Consider the following 24,256-nt stretch of genomic DNA (forward strand, 5'->3'; position numbering starts at 1 on the left):
CAGTAGGCAGCCTAGGTCCAGATATAATGACTCCATTCTCAAACTCGTTTGTTCATATCTGCAGCACAGCTACATTTTTTGGTTGTACTTGAATGTTATTGTTATTTATATAACTTTAAACATGGTGCAGTACATTCCATCAGTTTGGTTTCTTTCTTTTCCCAGATGCCCAACACTGCATGTTATCTCTTCATTCATGTCACCATCTGATTTGGTTTCTCATCATTTCCTTATGAGTCTACAGGCCTGACACCAACTGCTTTACCAGATAAATTTTATATTCACTTTTTTTAATGGCTCAGATTTCCTTGTATTTGCTAGTCCCACTATTTTAATCCTTTCTTTCCTAATAAACCATTTATACTTGGATTATCCATATCACTATGATGATCATCATCTAAAATGATGTTTATGCTATGCTAGCCTTTATTTGCTGTAGTAATGTATGGTGATATTCTGAAAAGATTTTGAGTTCACCATATTCTTAAAAAATGTACTTAAATATTCCTTCTCTTCTGTTGATTTCTTTGCCTTTCTTGTTCTTTTACCCTTTCTGGTATAGGAGAAGAATGAAGAAGCATCGTATGAATTTAAAAACATTATATAACTCAATCCATATGTAAGATGTAATCCCACCATAACAAGCTTCACAGCTGGTGTCAAAATATATGAAATAAATACAACAGGATTTTCTATTTAGAATGAGAGGAATTACTTCCAATAAGTAGCCAAAATCTTTTATGCAACTGTGGCACTTCCAGAGCAAGACTTAGAGTAAAATCTGTCATAAATTTATTGAGGTTCAGTGTTGAGTATATTCATATGTATTGTTTCTGTTAATTATTTCAAGAATGCTGAATCTAGTAATATGTAATGGTTATAGAGACTTAATATTCAGATAAATAGAAATGAATCTGCTGACAAGCAGAAACACTTTAGAATTTTCCATTCATCCTCTACTGCTGGAGATTTAATAGTTGTCTTATATGGCAAAATTTGAATGCACAGATTGTGGCATGGGACTTCTCGCTTTTTGTTCAATTTATTTTAGACTAAAATAGTAGTTCCCAAACTTGAGTGGGCATCAGAATTTCTTTTCAAGGATGCTGAGTTAACCTATTTCCAAAGTAGTTTGCCTTTATTAGGTTTTCATCTTGAAGTCTACTTTTTCTCTTACTACCCAAAAGACCCATCTCCTTTGTATATTTTAATTTCCACTTTCATTCTACTATAGAGCTACTCACTGAAAGAACTTTTAGGTATGCTTTTGAATAGATTTCACAAGACAGGAGAAAAATTCAGTAGCTGTGTATAGAATTTTGCACTTGTGAATCGCCTACTGTGCTGTGGTTTTATGATCGCTTTCATCTGCCTCTTAATGATGAGAACTACTTTGTTATCTTCTCCCTCTAACCTTCCTAATAAACATTCTCATAAAAGCCCAAATGATGTATATTATGTTAATTGCTCATTTTGAACTGGTTTGGAGAGCAATGAAGGGAACATTGTTTTGTGACTTGTGCTATAAATATAATTTTAATCTACTTATCCGTTTGACCCAATTTTAAAAAGTTACCTACATTAAACTAAATATTTGATGAATTTAACTTTGTAGTGAAACAGCAGTCATTTCTTCTTATTTATAAAGTTCAGCAAAAGCCATTGCCGAACCTTGTGAGATATTTCTTTACTAGAACATCATTTTCAAATTATTGCTTTTTCTCTGTGAAAACAAATGTATTATAGTTCAACTTAAATTATATTTTCCGTAGCATAATGCTGAGACTACTCAAGCCAAATAGAAAAATGTAGGCCACATGGCATGGGATATCAGAAGAATGGTTTTCAGATTTTAATTTCTCTAGAATAGTAGCTCTGAAATATTCTTGTGTGAATCTATAATTTTCAAGTAACTATTGAAAACACATTAACATTTATATCTGTTTTTCTTACATATCTTATAAACTTACAGGCTTTCCAGGTAGCTCAGTGGTGAAGAATCTGCCTGCCAATGCAGGAGATCCAGGTTCAATCCCTGAGTTGGGAAAATATCCTGGGGAGGGAAATGGCAACCCACTCCAGTATTCTTGCCTGGGATATCCCATCGACAGAGAAGCCTGGTGGGCTACAGTCCATGGGATTGCCGAAGAGTCGGATGTGACTGAGGGACTAAACAACAAAAGCATTCTCATAGACCACATTCTACATTATCAGATTAAGCAACAATATTTTAAAGAAATTTACATAATAAAAGCAAATCTCTTATGTTTACTCATGTAGTTGCTATTGTCAGTGCTCTTCCTTCTATTTATTCCTTCATTGACTTTCATGCTTTTCACACCATTTCCATTCGGTGTCATCTTACTTCTGAGTGAAGGACTTCCTTTAACCCTTCTTATAGCACAGGTCTGCTGGTGATGGATCTTTTCAGCTTTTGTATGTTTGAAAACATTTTTATTTCACCTTAATTTTTAAAGATTTTTGTTGGATATAGAATTCTAAATTGTCCTTTTTCTCTCTTAATACTTTAAAGATGTTGCTCCACGGTTGTTCTCACTTGCATTGTTTTTTTTTTGTTTGTTTGTTTTTCGTGAGAAATCTGCTGTCATCCTTATTTTTGTTCCTTTTATATATAACATGTCTTTAAGGATTTTCCCTTTTTCATTGGTTTTGAACAATTTGATATATGATGTGTCTTGGTTAAACTTTCTTCATGTGTCATGTTTTGGGGTCATTGAACTTACATCTGTAGGTTTTTAATTTCCATAAAGTCTGAAAAAACTTAGTAATTATTTTTTGAGAACATGACTTCTTTTCCTTTTAAATTTAATTAATTTATTATTGTGGTGACTTTCTGTAGTTGTGGCGAGCAGGGACTACTCTTCATTGTTGGGAGCAGGCTTCTCATTGCAGTCGCTTCTTTTGCTGTGGAGCACAGGCTCTAGCTGCCTGGGCTTCAGTAGTTGTAGCACACGGGCTCTGGAGCACGTGGGCTTCAGTCATTGCAGCACACAGGCTCAGTGATCGTGGCTCAGGGGCTCTAGAGCATCAGCTCAGCAATTGTGGTGCACAGGCTTAGTTGCTCCACAGTATGTGGAATCCTCCCAGACCAGGGATTGAACCTGCATCCCCTGCATTGGCAGGTGGGTTTTTATCCATTGGGCTACCAGAGAAGTCCAGTCGTTATTTCTTCAATTGTTTTTGTTTTCCCTCCTCACTTTTAGGAACTCCAATTACATGTATATTAGAATTACTGATGCTCTTTTAATTTTTTAAATAAATTTTTCTTTGTGTGTTTCATTATGGATCGTTTTTATTGCTGTGTCTTTAAGTTCACTACCAATAATCACACTTAGTGTGTTTTTCACCTCATACATTGTAGTTTTCATCTCTTGAAGTTTGGTTTGAGTGTTTTAAAAGTCTTCCATGTCTCTATTTAATTGCTTCGAACATATGGAGTAAATTTATAGTAACAGTTTTAATGACCTGGTCTGCAAATTCTAACATCTTTTTTAGTTTTTGGTCAGTTTTTTGGGTTGATTTTTCTCCTTATTATAGGTTATATTTTCCTACTTTTTTGCATGCCTGGTAATTTTTGGTGAATACCAGACATTGTGAGTTTTACCTTATACAGTGCTGGATATATTTTATATCTCTATAAATCTTCTTGAGCATTTTTTTTTTTAATGGAATGCAGTTAGTTACTTGGAAACAGTTTGATCCTTTCAGGTCTGTTTTTTTAAGATTAGTCTCTGAGTCCTCTACCCTAAACTTGGTGAATTTATCAGGTTTTTCGGTCTGGCTGGTGGGAACCAGCACAATTCCCTGCCTTGTGTGTCTCTTCCTTGCGGTGGGTTGTTTCCTCATACACGTGATGCTGATCAGTACTCTTCTGAATAGCTGCAGAGGTATCTACAGATCTTTAGAGGTCGCTCTCTGTTTGGCTCTCCTCACTCTCATACTCTGTCCTGAGGGTTTTAGCTGCTCTGATTTATCCGATTTCTCAGATACATTTCTTCAGTTCAGAGTTTGTGCCAGGCTCTGCCTCAATTTTCCTTTCCAGAGCCAGTGTCTGAAGCTGGGTGAGTCATAGGGCTAATGTCACCAGTATCCCATTTCTTAGGGTTCACATTATGCTTTTCTTGTCTTTTTTGAAAAATAATTGTTTCCAGTATCTTGAAAACTATCCTGTACTATTTCAGGTGGGGGTGGGGGGGATCAGTTCCCATCATTGTTACTGTCTTGATTGGAAGTAGGTATGCTCCATTCATTTGCTCTTTCATGTAATGTCTTATTGGTTAAGGTAATCTTGGACACAACTTATGTATTTAATACTCAATTTAATCCAGTTTACTGTAGTATTCTTTCTACTTTTCAGTAGTTTCCAAACTTACTGTAATGAATACTTTGTAGTGTAAACATATTTTCAAAAATTGTTTTAACAGTAATGTTCTATATTATGCTTGATGATATTAATCATCGCCCTGGCCATTCAAAACTATTCTTTTTTTTCAAAACCATTCTTAAGGCAAGCCATTCATGGAGTGGGTTGCCATTTCCTTCTCCAGAGATCTTCTCAACCCAGTGACTGAACCCATGTCTCTTATGTCTGTAATTTGGCAGGTGGATTCTTTACTGTTAGCAACACCTGGGAAGCCCATTCAAAAATTAAGATGTTAAATTTGTTAAACATAATAATTTGTATGCTTTTAAGTGGATAAAAAATGCTACTATGCGGAAATACCTAGTTTTTCTTGTTTTTTTTTTAAGGAAGGTTGACGCTAAAAAGCTTTTAAATAATATACTCTTGAATTTGTAGATCTGAATCATTATAAAACAGCCAATAAATTACTGTCTTAAATTTTATAACTTTTTATGGAGTTCATCTTTATATATATATATACATTTACAAGATTCTATAGTTCATGGATAAGTCTTAAAAGAATGTTCACATATCGAGCAGTAGTGAATCTTGCGCTGGTGAACTATTTCATTTTTAGTTTTTTCTAGTATTTGATAAAATATAGTATTGTGAACTAATATGAGAGTAAGTGTCAGAATTCAGGAGCATATCTTGCTCTAGTGCATACTTATTACTTAAAGAGTTTTCTGGCAGCAAGGGCACAATTGGCTGTGTTAATTTAAAAGAATCTTTGAGGTAGTATAGTTCCATATGCTGTAGGAATATGTCAATGATTTTTTTTTATTTTATAATTTGAGTTTTTAATGCAGTCTTTTGAAAGCTAGTTGTTAAGCATGGCAAGAAGACTAGAATTCCTTTAGAATTCTTAGGAAAATAATTTTGTAAGAACAGATTAAAATTAACTTTAACTTTCTTCAGCACTGTCATAAATACCAGCACGATGAAGCCAAAATTGTGGCAATGTTGCATTGCTGTGTTTCCAATATTTAAGCATAAAGGTTAGGCCAGATTTATATTCCCTTGTAAAACTGAACCAAAATATAAATTATTTATAGAACTTTAAGAACAGACTCTTAAAAAATTGAATGCCACTCTGTGGATGAAACCGCTAGTTGTCTCACAGTATCCCCTTTCTCCATCATCCTTGGATGTAGAGCCCCTGAATTTTCACTGGGGATAGACCCCTACAGAATAAAGATGACATTTCTCAGCCTCCCTTGCAGCTAGGAATTATGCCATGTGGCATATAGTGCTGGTTGTACAATGTAAGCAGAAGTGACTTGTGTGACTTCCTGATGCCCATCAAAGGCTTGGGGTGCTCTCTCCTTTCCCTTCTCAATGGCTGGGATGTGGATATGGTGGTGTACTCACTTGGACCTTGCTGAAGAGGCCAGCCCTATAAAAATGGCAGAGCAACATGATTTTTTAAAAAGGCTGGAATAGTGATGATGACTTTTTAAAGCAGAGCTGCCATAACAGCGTGGGGTTTCATATGAGTGAGCAAGAAACTTCTAGGTTGTTTAACTAACTGTGTCCATGCTCTAGTTGTGTCTGACTCTGTGACCCCATGGACTGTAACCTGCCTGGTTCCTCTGTCCATGGTATTTCCCAGGCAAGAATACTGGAGTTGGTTGCCATTTCCTTCTCCAGGGATCTTTCTGACCCAGGAATTGAACCCGTGTCTCTTGCATCTCCTTTATTGCAGGTGGATTCTTACCACTGGGCCACCTGGGAAGTCCTAAGCCACTCTTAGTCTGGGTCTCTGTCACACACCAGCAAGGTTTGGTGTTTTTTTTTTTTTTTTAAATAGGGAATATAAGTAATTCCTTTTTAAAGTTGTAAGCCTGAGAACCAGTGGTCTTATATCATAGAGATCCAAATTTCTTCAAGGGATCTCATTTTTAAAAATTGTACCATTTCAGTGTTTATAAGCTGAAGAAAGAAAGTGAAAGTGAAAGTCGCTCAGTCATGTCCAAATCTTTGCAACCCCATGGACTATACAGTCCATGGAATTCTCCAGGCCAGAATACTGGAGTGGGTAGCCTTTTCCTTCTCTAGGGGATCTTCCTAACCCAGGGATAGAACCCATTCTTTACCAGCTGAGCCACCAGGGAAACCTATCTGACTCTTTCTCTGAGAAGCTTGAAAGATTTGAGGCACATAATCTTACTGATTTTTGAAGGAAACAGTGTTTGGGAAGAGAAAGAGACCTTTATCTTTTAACTTTCTACTTTGCTCACAGTTAGCAAATATTTTTTCCATTTTCCCATGTTTTTTATTTCATAGTTGTCAAAGTCAAATCCAAAGTCCATGTTTCATTCTGCAATGTGAATGGCTCCCTGCGCTCTTTTACTAGTCCCCTTCTAGCAGTCTCTTGTCCCAGAACCTCTGGGCTGTCACACCATTACAGTTTCCTCCTCTGCTTCTGCCCACTCCTTCGTCTCCTCGTGGAATCGTCTTCAATCCACTTCCTCCTTGTGGGCATACTCTGATTCTTGGCTCACTGCTCCTTTTAATCTGTGTTACAGAGATCACAAATTGGCAGCTCATGGGCATGTTTTGTTGATATTGCACAGAACTCAAAGAAATGTTTTATCCATTGGCAGTATTTAAAGATCAGGATGTTTAACATGAAATCCAAATTTTGGCTTCTCTTTCTGACAATACTGCACCTGCGTTCCCCATCACATTAGGTGGTGGTTGGAGCTGAGTTATAGCTACTTCCTTTAGAGTGGATATATTCTTTTTTCTTAGTTATAGCCACCCCCTCCCACTCCCTATTGCTTACATCTTATATGTTTTATTTATTTCCATTATTCATCTGATCTTTTAGGCATTTAAGTTTATGATACTTATCTTCCTGGGTAATTTAAGTTTTAAATCAGTCTTTTCTAAAAGTGATATCACTTTTCTTCCCCTTCCTTTTTAATTCCACTTCCTCCTATCCATCCCTACTACTGCTCTGCTAGTTAGACTGTATTGTTGTTTCTTCTTGCTTACTTGCAGTAGGATTCTAACAGACTTCTCTGCCCTTTTCTTTTATCCAGATCCTCTAAATCATCTTCCACACTGATTCTGGAGTGACCTTTTAAAAATTAAAAATTTAATATGACTTAAGACTTTGAGTGTCTCACCTGCCTGCTAGATGACTAGACTTTTTAGAATTGATGTGAATATAAAATGGTGCAGCCACTTTGGAAGACAGTCTACCAATTCCTCAAAAAGTTAAACATAAAGTTATCATATTAATTAGTAACTCCACTGCAAGTTATATGCCTGAGGGAATTGAAAACATGTTTCTAGACAAAAATGTATACATGAATATTGCTAACTGTGAGCCAAGAAGTGGAAACAACCCAAATGTCCTCTAACTGATGAACAATAAATGTAGGATCGTCACACAGTGGTCCATGAGGAAAAGAAGGAAGTACTGTTTCATGCTGCAATGTGGATGAACCTTGAAAACATTATGCCAAGTGAAAGAAGCCAGATTTATAAGGTCATATATTGTATAACTCAATTTATATGAAATATCCAGTGACAAAAATAAAGTAGTGGTTGCCAGGATCTGGCAGGAGGGGAAATGGGATGTAAGTGCTAATGGATATGGGTTTCTTTTTTAGGGTGATAAAAATGTTCTGGAATTAGATAGGGCTAAATGGTTGCAGGCTCCGAATATACTAAAAAAAATCACTGAGTTACAAAGTATAAAGGGTGAATTTTATACTATCTGAATTATATCTTAAAAAAAAAAAATCAGAGACCATAGCAAATCTGACTTTTGCTCGTCTCTCCAGTCTCATTTCCTGGTATTTTAGTCCTCTCATATCTTTGACCTGCCACCTCCCCCTGTGCTAGGATACTGATCTCTTAACTGCCCTCAGAGTTCCATGCTCAGTACTACCCATTTACACAGTTTTGCCAGAAGACCCCTACCCGCTTTTCCCTCCCTCTCCGCATCTAGAGAATTCCTAATTTTCCCTCAAATTTTACCTCAGCTCTCACCTCCTCTGGGATTTCTTCTTACACACCAGTGCTGGATTACTTGAGAGGAGGATTAGGTATATTCTCCAGAGCCAGACAGGAGCACCCTACAGAATGAAAAGAGATTGACTTGGAGTTGATCCAAATTTTGCAATCAGAACACCTAGAAAGAAGCTCTTTTAAATTTCAGTGGGCATGTAAGTGTTCATGTTTTATAGTTTTTAATTTTAAATAAAATATATGGACTGAGTGTAGGTGACCATATTTGAAAGCAAACATCATGTCAGAGTCTTAATCCAGATTGCCAGCCTCCCCAGTTCACCCTATATAGGCTAGGAGCATCTCCTTTGTGACCTCCAAACACCCTGAACAATCCTTATCACCCTGGAAGTGTAGTGTAGTAGCGTTAGTCACTTAATCGTGTCTGATTCTTTGCGACCCCATGAACTGTAGCCTGCCAGGCTCTTCTTTCAACGGGATTCTCTAGACAAGAATACTGGAGTGTCAAGAGAACAGCATCGAAACATGTATATTATCAAGGGTGAAACAGATCACCAACCCAGGTTGGATGCATGAGACAAGTGCTCAGGGCTGGTGCAATGGGAAGACGCAGAGGGATTGGGTAGAGAGGGAGGTCGGAGGGGGGATCGGGATGGGGAATACATGTAAATCCATGGCTGATTCATGTCAGTGTATGGCAAAAACCACTACAATATTGTAAAGTAATTAGCCTCCAACTAATAAAAATAAATGGAAAAAAAAAAAAAAAAAAAGAATACTGGAGTGGTTTGCCATTCCCTTCTCCAGAGGATCTTCCCAACCCGAGGATTGAACTCAGGTCTCCTGCATTGTAGGCAGATTATTTACCGTCTGAGCCATAGGGAAGAGTCTTATCACCCTGAAGGGTAACTATTTAGTTTTCTGTCTCCCCATCTCCTAAGCAACTCCTTGGGCATAGCTCTCTCTCTCTTATTTTTTCTAGCTATACATGTAAATCCTAGTAATTCTCCATAGAAAGTATTTAGCAAAATTTGAATAAATGAATGGACATGCTCAATGACATCAAATGGGAGAAGACAGCTTGTATTTGCATTACTGAAGATTAGAGATCAGAGGACTGTTTAAAGATGCCTTCATTAAACACAACCTGATCTTTTCTTCTTTCTCTCTTCCCTACCCTAATATCCTCCCTCTTTCTCTCCTTCGCCGCCCCCTCACCCCTTACACACACACACCCTTTATAAAGCTATTTCAAAAATAGTAAAACAAGAAAATGTGAGAATTTTCACTTTTCTCAACCTGTGCACCTAAGGAGGGTGTTAGATTTAAGGCTTAAAGGGGGGTATTAAAATGGCGCTTTCCTCAACAGATTTAAGAGTGTTTTCTGTACTTTACCTTTTCATGTCAGAAAATTAATACATTAAAATTCATGTAATATTAATTCCCAGTTCGGATTTTTTCACCATGCAGTAGCAAATAGTGGCTGGTTTTTGTTTTCTTTTCAAAAATGTGATTATACTTAATTATTTATAAATGATCCCTTGCTTTTTAACCTTTAGTTTTTAAAACTGAAAATTCTTTCCTGTCCTATACTGTCTTGTTTCTCAGACCCTAAGACAAAGGTTTGAGAGCTGGTAGCTTATTTAGGAAAAAGAGAACACGTGAGTAGGAGTACGTAAGCCAGTGTTTTTCAGTAGGCCAGTCGTGTCCGACTCTTTGCGATCCCATGGGCTGTAGTATGCCAGGCCTCCCTGTCCCTCACCACCTCCCGGAGTTTGCCCAAGTTCATGTTCATTGCATTGGTGATGCTGTCCAGTCACCTCATCCTCAGACAGCCTCTTCAGTAGAGGGTTGTATTAAAACCTTAAAGTCAGTAAATCTGTAGAGGGTTGTATTAAGCCATCTACAATTTAGGGCAACTGAAGCCTAATTCTTCTTGGGGAAATTGTAGAAAGTCCCCCTTGGAATTATCTATCCAGAAAGCAAGGGAGCTAATTGTTACACCATAGGGCTCCTTAGTGGAGGGCAGTTTCCAGCCTGCTATGTGGGTCCAGTGAAAACCCCAGGCAACAAAACAGCAGTGTTGGCAGTTGGAAGCCTGTGGGCATACAGTTGAGTAGTAATGGCCAGGGGAAAGTGGGTGGGCATTAGTAGAATCCACTATATATGGAGATAGTACACCACTCTATGAGGAGTGCTCAAGTGTGAAAAATATCAGAATTTAAGTTAGCCTAACTCAAGCATTTACTCAGCCATTAGATTATGTGCTAAGTACTGTGCTAGGTGAGTGGGTATGCTGATTAACTTTTGAGGTGCTTAGCTTTTTAAAGCTCTATTTCTTTACAAAGATAACTTTTCTTCCTTTCAAAGTTGAGATATAAATGAAATGATAACTCCTGAAGATGCTTTGAAATGTTTAAAGCAGTATTTCACATTTATTGTTATGGCGTTTATCCAAATTTACCCAGAGAAAGGAGTAGGCATGTGGTTAGGCCATAAACTTAGGGGTCTGTTAGCCAATCAAGAGCTTTTTTCATAAGACTGTGTGAAACTGGCCTTCCTATGCAGTTTGTATAAGATAGGAAATGTATAAGTTCCATGAAAGGAATAAGGTACCATGGGAATGACTATTTTTAGGTAGTTGACAGTGAAGGCATCACAAGGAAAGTGGATAAAATGAACCTTAACATAATACCTGGGAATTAGCCATGCGAAGGGCTTCCCTGGTGGCTCAGAGAGTAAAGAATCTGCCTGCAGTGTGGGAGACCTGGGTTCAATTCCTGGGTTGGGAAGATCCCCTAGAGGTGGGAACAGCTGCCCACTCCAGTATTCTGGCCTGGAGAATTCCATGAACAGAGGAGCCTGGCAGGCTATATATAGTCCATGGGGTCGCAAAGAGTCGGATATGGCTGAGTGACTTCCACTTTCTTTTCAGCCATGTGAAAGGGCTTCCCTGGGGGCTCCAACGATAAAGTATCTGCCTGCTAATGCAGGAGATGCGGGTTTGATCCCTGGGTTGAGAAGATCCCCTGGAGGAGGAAATAGCAACCCACTCCAGTATTCTTGCCTTGGAAATCCCATAGACCGAGGAGCCTGGTGGGCTGCAGTCTGTGGGATCACAAAGAGTCAGACATGACTGAGCATGCACACACAGACATGTGAAAATAAGGAGTTTATAAAGGAACGGTATATTCAGGAGAGACTGAGCTAAGTTTAAGAGATGGTCCAAGTAAGAACACACTCAATGGTCAGGTTAAACTTTTGGACCCATGTGTTGGTTAGGACAGGGTGACATTCTGTCTCTATTGCTAACTAGCTGTGTAGTGTCTCATTGGTTACTTAACTTTGATTAGCCTTTCTTTCCTTAACTGTACATTGGGGATCCCATTACTACCTATACTATAATATAATACTATTCTGTAGGATTGTTGTGAGAATCTGTTGTAAGGGTAAATGAGGTGCATTATGTAAGTCAGGCAGAATAAATTCTCAGTAACCTCCTGTGTAGCTTTTGGTTTCAGTGTAGTTTCAGGTTACAAGTCTTTATTTCATGAAGATGCATCCAATCCCATTCAATGCAAAGTTTCCCAAAGTATATGGAACATTAATCCTACAGCATCTGCCAGAAAAAGATTATGGAGTTGAAAGAATTTGAGAAACCCCATGGATCATAGATGGACTTCATGGAGAATCACATTAAGATATTAATAGCTCTGAAAAATCTGAGAGTAAATAAATCTTTTTCACTTTGTTTAATGCTATGTACTAAATTTCTTTAATCACTACCCTCCTCAACATTCACATTTTATATTCTTTGGGAAATTCTAATTTGTAGAGCTTCATGAGGTAGGTCAAGCAAATTACTGGTGCTTATAGATTCCATTTTGTGAACCTATAATAAATGACAAATTATAAAATATTTTCTGAGATTCTCTGAGGTTCTGTATAACTCTGAGCCAGTTTATTAGTTGTCCCAAATGACTTACATTATCTTTTACATATTTCATTGCTCATTTTGTACACAGAACTGTACCACTTGCCCTATGTTCCTCCTAGGCCTCAGATGTGTTCAGCATGATGTTTTTTGGCCTGACTTGAGATAATTTAAAGAACGTTCCCCAGACAGTTCTGAAAGTTGCCTTCCAAAAATACTTGGAATAATGCCACCATCATTAAACTAAGCAGATAACTTTCAAGGTGAGTGGCTTTGAAAGGGACAGCGACTACTTGCATGTATTTTCTCTGCAAAATAAAGGGTTTTCATTTTTATAGTCATACAAGAGTGCTGAGTTCCTACTACGTGCTTGTCCCTGTAGTAGACATAGTTGATTTGGAGCAGACATTTTTAGTCTAGTGGGCAAAAATAAATGTTCAAAACGAACCATTATGGAAGGGGCTAAGTACAGCCGTAGAAGACTATTATGAAAGTATGGAGGAAGGATTTTCCTTTGGGGTCAAAAAATACTTAACAATATCCAAGAAACTTATGGTTACCCTTGATTGCCATGTAAACAACAGAGAGAGGATATTCCAGACTGAGAGAAGTAAATGTCCGTAGGCTTCAGAGACAGGAAAGAGAGTGGGGAACTCTAATCGTGTGAGTGCAGATGGAGTGTAGGCTCTTCATGGAAAAGTGGAAGGTGATGAGGCTGGGAAGCCAGAAGGAGTTCTGACCATGGAGAGTCTTGTAAGTTCTGGGGGACATAGTTTGGAGTTCATCCCCTAGCTGGTGGAGCACCACTGATAGATTGTTAGACAGAGATGGCCATAGTCACAATTTAAAAAAGATTGTTTTGGTAGCACTGTTCACTTGAGTTAGAGTAAGAGAGACAGGAGCAAGGAGCCCTGGAGGTCATTGCAGTGGTCCTGGCAGGAATGAATCTAAACTAACGCAGCAGGAATAATGAGGCAGAAAGGGGAACAGCTTTGAAGGCTGTTTAGGAGATGAGAAGGTAAACTGTGATGAATGACTGGATAAGAAGAATAAGGGAAGGAGGAAATCTAGGACTCTCTCAGAGGGAGCAGGATTGGATATTGGCATCATTCAATGTGATTGGGATTCAGAAGAGAAATACATGTTGTGGGACACTTACTGAGTTCTGTTTTATACTTGTTGCGTTTGAAATGCTTATTGGTTAGTCATCTTTACCTTTATTGATTCCTGGAGTAATGACTCTGCGCTAGAGAATGTGGTAGATTCTGAGATATGGCAAGAAAAAAAGGCATGATAGTCTACATGCCTGTGAAGCTTACAGCCTAGTAGGAGAGACAGACATAAATAATTACTCCACAAATTACTTAACTAGTAAGCATATAAGAAGGTGACCTAAGTCAGTGTGGTGTGCAGTTCATTCTGGACTTTAGCAGAACAGTCTGGTCTGTGATAGAGATTTGGGGGTCATTGGTGAATAGTTACTAACTGAAACCATTAGATTGCCTACATGAGCTGGAAAGGGGACTGAGGCTAGAATATCATGAATATTTAAGGAGAATGGTGGATGACTAAAGTCCTAAAATACATCTGAGAAAGGATGGGAGAGCAGTTGAAGGGTGTGTCGAGAGGGTTGGACTGTGGCATAGAGATAACATGAGACAGGTATACAAAAGTTCCATGGCTTTGGAACTGCAAGTCCTCGTTGACTGTAGTAAGAGCAGGTACAGTAGCATGGAAGGTGTACAAGCCGTATTTTCATGCAACGGTGCACTGGAGCTGGCTTACGCTCGTTTCTGAGAACCAGATTGTTAACTTTTCAGAAATTGTGCAAGCAGGTTGTTAAATATAGCCATTATTGAAAATTATATTATGTACACTTGATTAATAGATTTTATTCAAAATAAATTTAATAAGTATTCAGAACTCATGCTCTTTAATCATTTTACTGCATTCTCTTTTATCTGTGCTCTTAAGTTTACTTAGGTCTGTTTTACCTAAATGGCAGGTATGCAGTATATAATGGTGTGCAACTGTACATCTATTCTGAATTCTGTGTTTGTTGAGTTCACTTTAGTATCTTGAAATTAGCCCTACCATAGAAATTGGCAAATGTTACACAACAGAGATATTGTTTTGTTGATTTTCTAGACTTAAAGTGTTAGAAATCTTGTAAATAATGCAGACTAAATTCTAAGATATGTTGAAGATTTAGCAGTTGCATTGTGAGTGGCACACAGAAAACTGAGGAAATGGTCTTAGAATTGCTCTCCAAATACATAAACTATTATCCAGTTCAGTGAAGAAATTGCTCCCATTTTTGACTGAGCAAGAGAAGCTTTAACATACATATTCATTGTTTCACTTTTGTCTTACCTATTAATGCAAAAGAAAGATTGAACCAACTTTCATGCCAGCACATCTACATTTGATAAATATCAGTGAAAGCATTTTATGAGAAACAGCTGTCTATATGTATTCCTTATTACAGTAGAGAATATAGTATATCATGTGTAAATTGTGTGCCTCGTATTGGCAAAATTTATAATAAACATAAATGTATAGAGATACATACATCAGTTCACTTCTGTTCAGTTGCTCAGTCATGTCCGACTCTTGGCGACACCATGGATTGCAGCACGCCAGACTTCCCTGTCCATCACCAACTCTCAGAGCTTACTCAGACACGTCCATCGAGTTGGTGATGCCATCCAACCACCTCATTCTCTGTTGTCTCCTTCTTCTCCTGCCTTCAGTCTTTCCCAGCATCAGGGTCTCTTTCAATGAGTCACTTCTTCTCACCAGCTGGTAAAAGTATTGGAGTTTCAGCTTTAGCATCAGTCCTTCCAATGAATATTCAGGACTGATTTCCCTTAGGATGGACTGGTTGGAGCTCCTTGGAGTCAAAGGGACTCTCAGGAGTCTTCTCCAACACCACAGTTCAAAAGCATCAATTCTTCAGTGCTCAGCTTTCTTTATAGTCCAACTCACATCCATACATGATTACTGTAAACACCATAGCTTTGACTAAATGGACCTTTGTTGGCAAAATAATGTCTCTGCTTTTTAATATGCTATCTAAGTTGGTCATAGCTTTTCTTCCAAGGAGCAAGCATCTTTTAATTTCATGGCTGCAGTCACCATCTGCAGTGATTTTGGAGCCCCCAAAAATAAAGTCTGCCACTGTTTCCATTGTTTCCCCGTCTGTTTGCTATGAAGTGATGGGACCAGATGCCATGATCTTAGTTTCCTGAATGTTGAGCTTTAAGCCAACTGTTTCACTCTCCTTTCACTTTCGTCAAGAGGCTCTTTAGTTCTTCGTCACTTTTTGCCATAGGGGTGGTGTCATCTGCATATCTGAGGTTATTGATATTTCTCCCAGCAATCTTGATTCCAGCTTGTGCTTCTTCCAGCCCAGCATTTCACATGATATACTCTGTATGTGAGTTAAATAAGCACGGTGACAATATATAGCCTTGACATACTCCTTGCCCGATTTGGAACCCATCTGTTGTTCCTTGTCCAGTTCTAACTGTTGCTTCTTGACCTGCATACAGGTTTCTCAAGAGGCAGGTCAGGTGGTCTGGTATTCCCATCTCTTGAAGAATTTTCCACAGTTTGTTGTGATCCACACAGTCAAAGGCTTTGGCATAGTCAATAAAGCAGAAGTAGATGTTTTTCTGAAACTCTCTTGCTTTTTCGATGATCCAGTGGATATTGGCAATTTGATCTCTGGTTCCTCTGCCTTTTCTAAATCCAGCTTGAACATCTTGAAGCTCACGGTTCATGTACTGTTGAAGACTGACTTGGAGGATTTTGAGCATTACTTTGCTAGGATGTGAGATGATTGCAATTGTGTGGTGGTTTGAGCATTCTTTGGCATTGCCTTTCCTTGGGATTGGAATAAAAGCTGACCTTTTCCAGTCCTGTGGCCACTGCTGAGTTACCCAAATTTGCTAGCATATTGAGTGCAGCACTTTCACAGCATCATCTTTTAGGATTTGAAATATCTTAACTGGAATTCCATCACCTCCACTAGCTTTGTTCATAGTGATGCTTCCTAAGGTCCACTTGACTTCACATTCCAGGATGTCTGGCTTTAGGTGACTGATCACACCATCGTGGTTAACTGGGTCTTGAAGATTATTTTTGTATAGTTCTTCTGTGTATTCTTGCCACCTCTTCTTAATATCTTCTGCTTCTGTTAGGTCCATACCATTTCTGTCCTTTATTGAGCCCATCTTTGCATGAAATGTTCCCTTGGTATCTCTCATTTTCTTGAAGAGGTCTCTAGTCTTCCCATTCTGTTGTTTTCCTCTATTTCTTTGCACTGATCACTGAGGAAGGCTTTCTTATCTCTCCTTGCTATTCTTTGGAACTCTGCATTCAAATTTGTATATCTTTCCTTTTTTCCTTTGCCTTTAGCTTCATACATGCATATATACATACAAATGTATTTATGTTATGAGAGCTTATTGCTGAACACTTACTAGCACATAATGCTTATATATGGAGGATATGAATGGAATCAGATGGATTGGATTCCATGGATGGAACCACTCTTTTGTAAAGCATGGCAGAGAAAAGGTGTTCTCTTAGTACTAGGTTATAGGTAGCCAGAAGACATTTGCAGGTTTGTGGACTTTTAAACATTTGTTCTTTTTGTGTCTTACTTCAAAAGATTTATAGCCCTAAAGAGAGGAGCCAGTAGAGAGGGAGAGATTGATGGTGCAGAACAAGGTAAAAGTAAATGTTGGAAGAATATGGCAAAGAAATGGTAGGAAATAAGATGCAGACTACTGTGGGAAAATTAACCTTGAGCACACAGTGGATACCTATTCCTGTAAGGATGAAGAATGATCATGCCAGATGTGGTAAATTCAAGTACATGGACCTTAACATCTTTTACATCAATGAATTGTAATGTAAGAGTGGGCAGGAAGAAACTCAGAAAGGTGTCTGTTAATTTATGAATAAATTATGGAATAAGACATTAATACTGTGATTGACCAGGGCAAGTTTTTATACTGATTTAATCTCTGAAATATTGTGTTATATTTTTAGTCTGTTTTTCCAGGTGGAAAGATTTGAATAAAAGTGAGAGACCATTTAAAGGCACCTCATGTATTTAAATGCCAAGTAGTATTTGTTTTACTGAGCTCTGCAGTTTAGTGCTACATTTCCATGGACACGGGTTGAATTTCTACAAGATGATCAGATATGGGGAATAATTTGAGGTTGACAAAACTGCATTCATTGCATGCATGGATAGTTTGAACACAAGGTAAAATGTTATCCAGACTGCTGAAGAAAACAAGATTTATTTTGGAACATGACTTTTTTCAGCGTTATAATTTATGACTTTTTCACTTGGATTCTTGCTTTTAACACACTCATATTTATATATATGCTTCAATCAAAGAAATGAATAACATTTTGCTTATGCTGTCTCAGTTCTATTAGTTTTCCACCATTAAAATCTACAGCCCTTATTTTTTTTCAATTGAATTACAACAATATAAAGAACTACTTTATATTTTCATAGTACTTTAGTATCTCAAGTCTTTTCATATCTGTTTTCTCAAAATACATTAAATAATTATCCTGAGTACTCAGAAGTACTGGTAGGAGCTGATTATGCTGAATGTGGGTATTAGTATTGAATATTGCATGCCTTTGGCTCTCAATTGCCATTATAGCTGTCATTTTTTGAGTCTTTACAGCTGTAGTTACCTCCTTTGCAGTTTAATAGCAGATCGTCCATTTGGCTGAGGATTACAAGGCCTCAGCCTTGACTTTTTGGAAGAATAATGCCTCACTCTGTGTTAGTGTTGTTAGAGTTAGAATACTGTTGTAGCCCTCCTCACACATCCGGTCCTGTGTTTGTTAACTGAGTCATGGTTGCAAGATGCTACTGCTGGTCTAAATGTTATGTTAATGTTCAAGGTGGAAAAAAGGATGGGGGACAGGGAAGGGATAGCACCAGGCAATGTGTGTGTCCTATTTAATCATGAAAGAAAAAGCTTTAGAGACTCTTCCTCAGAGTTCTGCTTAAACCTTATTGGCCACCCCTAGGTACAGGGGAGTCTGGAAAGTGACTTTGGCTTTTTGGCATCTGTAGTGGGAGACTGAGAAGGAGAAGGTGGTAGGTAGAGAATGGTCTTGGTTGGCTCATTAGCAGTGTTTGCCAAAGGGGATATCTCAAGCTTTGCATTTCTACTGCTTATCTATTTAAGGCTGTCTAACCTGGAAAGCACCCCTTTCTCGTCTCTTTCCCTGCAGGCCTGGAAGACGTTTTGTTGGCCTTCATCTTGACTCTACTTTTAGCTGGAACGTAGGTTATGAGATAGTCATTCTGAAAGAGAGGATCCATCTTTCAGTGTCAGTCTGGAGAGGGTAGTCCAGGAAATAGGATACAACCCTGAAATTGAAAGGGTACCAATGTTAACAGCATTTCAGTACCAAGCATGGCTGCCGGGAAGGCTCCTGTGAAAAAAAGACCAGCAAGGAAGAAAATAATCTGAGAATCTGCCTGATAATACTTTTGGCATCTGAATGATTTAAACAAGTATAGCTGCATACGTTGCTGGGTTATTTTCTGGTCGGTGTGGGACTGTACATCAGGACTTCTTGTTTGAAGTGTTAGTTTCTCTCATTGCAGCTAAAAATATTAGAAAAGAATGAAGTTTAAGTAAACTGTCTATCTGTGGACTACTTGGGAGCACTGAGAATGGTTCTGAAGTGAATATACTTCTAAAACCCCTGTCTAGATTCACCCCTGCAAAAATAAAATATTTCTGACCCTCAAGTTGTAGAATAATTCTTTATTTTGGATTTGTGAGAAAAAATTTTAAATGACAAAAGTTTTCAGGGCACATAAATGAAAAGCCAAATATTAAATTATTTGCAAAGGTGAATTCCACCATGAAGATATCATGAGACATATATATTTTTCTGAGATCTTATTGTCTTCCAGTATTGGGCTAAGTGATTCATGTGTTATTTTATATCCTTGAAGTACATCGTTACTATTATTTCCTCCTTTTGAAGAATCTGATGCTCATAGAGGTTAGGTTACTTGCCCGAGGTGTCAATGCCAGTAATTAACAGCAGCTGTGATTTGAAACCAGGCAGTTTGCCATACCTGCCAGGTGTGAATCTGTGATCTTAATAATAATAACAATTAGGCACTATGCCAAAGATTTTATAGTCATTTCTCCTATTATTCATTAAAATCCTAGATGTTAGTACTAGTATCATCATCTCTGTTTTACAGATGAGAACATTGAGAGATTCAGTAGCTGTCTTAATTTTTCACAGCTTCCAAGGCATGGCTTCCAACCCAGGCCGTCTGACCCGACTCCATGTGAACCCTAAGTTCTTCACTACACTGCTGGTATGCAGTTAGTCATGTGTTTGATTTGTATCTGTGTAGTTTTCTGTAAAATGCAATTTTTATTTTAAAAAGAAAATTTCATCTACATTATAAAATTCCAGAAGAGCCTTCTGGTATTTCTCAGTGGTGTCATGTGGAGAGACAACTTTCTTCTGCCAGATCAAGTTTGGTAGCTATTTTAGCTATTTTTCTGGTGTATGTTAATAAAAATTTGATATAGATTACTGTGTCTTGCACATGTAACCAGAGCTCAGATTAATTCATTTTTAGGTGACTGAGTAAATTTTTTAAACTCAAAATTAGCTCAATTTATACTAGGAAGATTCCAGGGTGAGAAAATTGGACATGAAAATTTAGCAACAATGAAAAGTTATGCCTGATAGGAAAAGTTACATTTATGTTACTTGCTGATATTTTATGATAAGGGAAAATTGATAATTTTTATTCTTCAATCAGCATTTTGCTTAAAGGATTTAATAGAAAGTAATATGTATTTCCTCATATAGTGGAGTGTGGTTGGAAAGAAAGTGTGATGGCTACTTAGTCTCAAAAAATACTTTACTTTGTTACTGAAACATTCATATTAAATTATAGTTCATTTTAGACCAGCAGTGCTTTGATTTTGATTCAAATGTGTGTAAAATAAAATATAATAAAAATTGGTGCATGAAAAAATCAACTCTGTATTATTCTAGGCACATTTCATCACCTAACTCTGTTTTCCCCAAATTCAATGCTGTATTTTATAGTAATTGACTCACAGGAGAGAGATCTGTGACTTCTATCTTGCTGCATGACCTTGGGGAACATTGGCTTAAATGTATGAAAGGATATTTCAGGCATTGACTCAGACTAAATAAATGTGCTAAATTTGATACAGTGAGTGGGAAATTTTTCTCACCACATGGAACCACTAATGAGCTTGGGAAGCAAACATGGTTAAGTAGACATAGTTGCCTTTTTGTTACTGTAATTCTGAATCGGCCCATTAGCATGAGTATCATTTCAGTAAACTTTACAATTGTAGCTTCGGGACTGACCCCCAAACCCCAAGCCAGAAAAGAAAAATGTCTATCAATGACAGAGCTATTGTGGGTTGGATTATGTTCCTCAAAAGATTCATTCAAGTCCTAACCCCTGGTACCTGTGAAGGTGACCTTATTTAGAAAGAGGGTCATTGTAGATATAATCAAGCTAAGATGAAGTCATACTGAAGTAGGGTGGGCCATTAATCCAGTATGATTGACGCCCTTATCCGGGACGGAGGTAGACACACCGGGAGAACACCTGTGACAACAGAGGTCGAGGTGATGTGATGCGGCAGCAAGCCAAGGAATGCAAAGGATTGCCAACCACCAGGAGAAGGAGCGGCGAGGAAGGAGTCCACCCAGAGTCTCAGAGGGAGCATGACCTTGCTGACACCCTGATTTCAGACATCTGGCTTCTAGAACTGTGAGAGAAGAAATATCTCTCGTCATCAGCCGCTTAGTCTATAGCAGTTACGGCAGCCGTCAGAACCTGACGTTAGAGCAGTGGGTGGAGAGAGGCAGTGGTAGTGCTCTGTGGATTTGCTTTCTCCTGTAGCTCCACGTCTTCCTACCTCTCCCTGTGATCGTAACATAAACATCAGAAAATTGGGTTCTGTTTCTTCTTGCATCACATACCTTTGCAGCATTACTTAATCTCCCTGGGTCTCGTTTGCCTCATTGTTGAAGAGAGGATCTCGCATCCTTCTAAGTAACAATAGCCATCATTTAGGGGAATTTTGCCTATCCAGACCCAGGGCTTGCTGCTTAACACACATGATTTTATTTACTTTTTATGAGAATTCTAGGAGGAACGTATTATTATCCCTACTTTACAAATGAATCAAATAATGGCATTTCTCTGTGACTCCCCATGTTTTCTTGTTTTGTCCCCTCAGAGACTTGAAGGTGAGAGTCAGAGCTGAAAAAGTGTTAGTATTTATATTTCCTTGATGGGAAAGGTAACAACAGATATGTAACTTGACTTAATCTGCATAGAAGAGGGTGAAAGGCATTGGAAAGGGATGTTACAATCACTTTGGCTATTTCACACTTTCTCTATGTGCAGAACAGAAGAGTAAATATTTTTTAAACTTCTCTTTGATATATTTGACTCCTTTTAATTTTGAACGAAATATTAGTGTAATTTCCTTATTTTCTGACTTACTTGAAAGTTTCATTTTTGGAACTATTTCAAGTTAGGATGTAATAGAGGAATTTAATGAAGTAGCTGCCATTATTCATGTTCTCTTTGTCTTAGACACTGTATTTGTACAGCAGTGAATGAGATAGTGATACTGTTATTCCATGGTGTACAAAATGAGGCATAGAAAAGTAACCTGGTAAAAATTACTGGTCTTCAAGTTCTTTTTTTGCCTTTATATGTGTCTGTTAGAGAAGGCTTAATCCAGTAACATGGACTAATTTATCAGATTAATGATAAACTTGGAAGCTAGACATCTGGGCTCTAAGAGATACTGGCCAAAGTAGGTAAGTGTGGGAAATCTGGAAACATCTGAAAAATGGTATGCTGAATGGAGTAGCTTAGGCTAGAGGGTGGCAGGTGCATCACCATGGGAATATCAAAGATGAACTTGGCTTCTTTCAGAGTATTTAAAGCTCTTCTAGGATAAGACTGATATATTCTGAGTTACCGTAATTAGGGACAAGCAGAAATTCAATACTTTTGCTTAGCTTTTGGTTCTTTATATCTCCCATTCAAGGAGATGGTTACAGACTTTACACTCCACCCCTAACATGGACCTTTCAGTAAATGGTGAGTTACAATCTGATAATAGAAAGGATGTTATAGCTGAAATCAGAGTGCATAACAAGTCCATTCCTTGCTGTTTCCTTGGAAGGCATAGACCCTGTGTCACATGCCTCTAATATTAAAATTCTTAGAAAATACAGCAAACAGTAGTGTTTGAGTAGGTCTTAGAGGCAAAACTGATCTGACCAAGCAATGTGTGTTGGTTAAGTGAAATGTGAAAGACTGTCTGTTCTATCTCAGCTGAGGATGTTTGCCATCCAAAATGTTTGTTATGGCACAGTAGAGACTGAAGCCACTGGTACCTGAACTTGTCTTGGTTAAACTTGTCTTCTGTCTTCTAGGCCCTAGGGAAGTGTCAGTCTCCTGAAGAACTGGGCAGTATAGTGTAGGAAACAGGAAGAGAGTTTGAGGAGTTTAGCCAGTTTACCAGAAGCATTTACTGGGGAAATGAACTTGGACAGTAAACAGACACTGGAAAGTCTGACTGTCCAATTTGGATTTCTCCACATACCTGCCATGGCTCAGTGAAATATCTGTTGGACTGGAGTAAGCGTGTCAGTATTTTGGTCACACCGCTATACAAATTAACATTAGGGCTGGGAGCTTTGCAGTAGTAACTTTCTTCGTGTGTCAGCGCTGTGGAGTTTTTACATTCCCTTTAACTTCCCCCAAATTCCTTCTCAACCTACAAAAGACTGTAGAGGTCATATTGAGAATGCGTTTTATCAAGTGTTGATCAGCCCATCAGCCTTGCCTTGCTTGCCATCTTTGCCACCAGAGAACATTCTCATGGGTAATATATAGGAAGTCCAAAATGCAAGTAATTCCACAGTTTTTTTTTTTTTTTAATCTGGAAACCAAAATCTAATGGATAATGATAATGTTGACTGCTACCGTTAAGTGCGTAAGCATTTATTATGGGCCAGAGAATCCGCTGACACTCCGTAGGGGAAGGCTTTGCCCTCCCAGGGACGTTTGGCACCATCTGGAGACATTGTAGGTTACCACCACGGAAGAGAGGAGTGCTATTGGTACCTAGTGGGTGGAGGCCAGAGATACTGCTAACTGTCCTGCCGCGCACAGGCAGCCCCCACGGCAGAGGATTATCTGACTCAGATTGCCAGTGGTGCCAAGGCTGCTTTAGAGTCAGCATCTTATTTAACTCAAATGCATGACGCTCATAGAAGATTTAAACCCGTCTTACAGCTGAGGTTCAAAACGGTTAATTTTTAAATTTTCATTAGCCAGCATTCTGTTTCAGTCTCTACTTCCCGATCTTCTTAAACTAAAAGATGGCACCCAAACAGAAATCTTTTCCTCCCTTCCCCCATTGTGGAAAGTGTCCACCTCAGTCTCTTCATCCCTAATATGAGAATATTTTCTGTCCTTTACCTGGAAGTCTGTAGTAATGTATTTGGGTTGGAGGTAAGTAGTAGGAAGGAAAGATGGAGGGGTGGGACTAGAGATCTTCAAAAAGTTGAGGTATTATACTTAAATGTAATATTTTTGGCAAAAATCTGTAGTCATAAGCAGTGTGGGTGAAATACAAAATGTATATTTAGAGTTTAGTGTTGCTCATACATATGCATTGTTTTTAGATTAAGAATGAGAGCTTTTAGTTTTTGCTTCTCTTTGTATCTTTCAAAAGCATTTTGATTTGCTCCTCTCTTGGGCGTGATGGTGATTTGTAGAGCTTGCTGGCTGTTAAGGAATTGAAGACTCT

The 24,256-nt window shown here is 38.2% G+C and overlaps 1 protein-coding gene across 7 annotated transcripts in view; it reads left to right on the forward strand.

Moving 5' to 3' along the window:
• HDAC9 (histone deacetylase 9) overlaps positions 1 to 24,256 on the forward strand; it is a 980,387-nt gene that overhangs the window by 11,982 nt on the left and 944,149 nt on the right. The window lies entirely within an intron of this gene.

The sequence above is a fragment of the Cervus canadensis genome, chromosome 3 (genome assembly GCF_019320065.1).
Source record: "Cervus canadensis isolate Bull #8, Minnesota chromosome 3, ASM1932006v1, whole genome shotgun sequence".
NCBI classification, from domain to species: domain Eukaryota; kingdom Metazoa; phylum Chordata; class Mammalia; order Artiodactyla; family Cervidae; genus Cervus; species Cervus canadensis.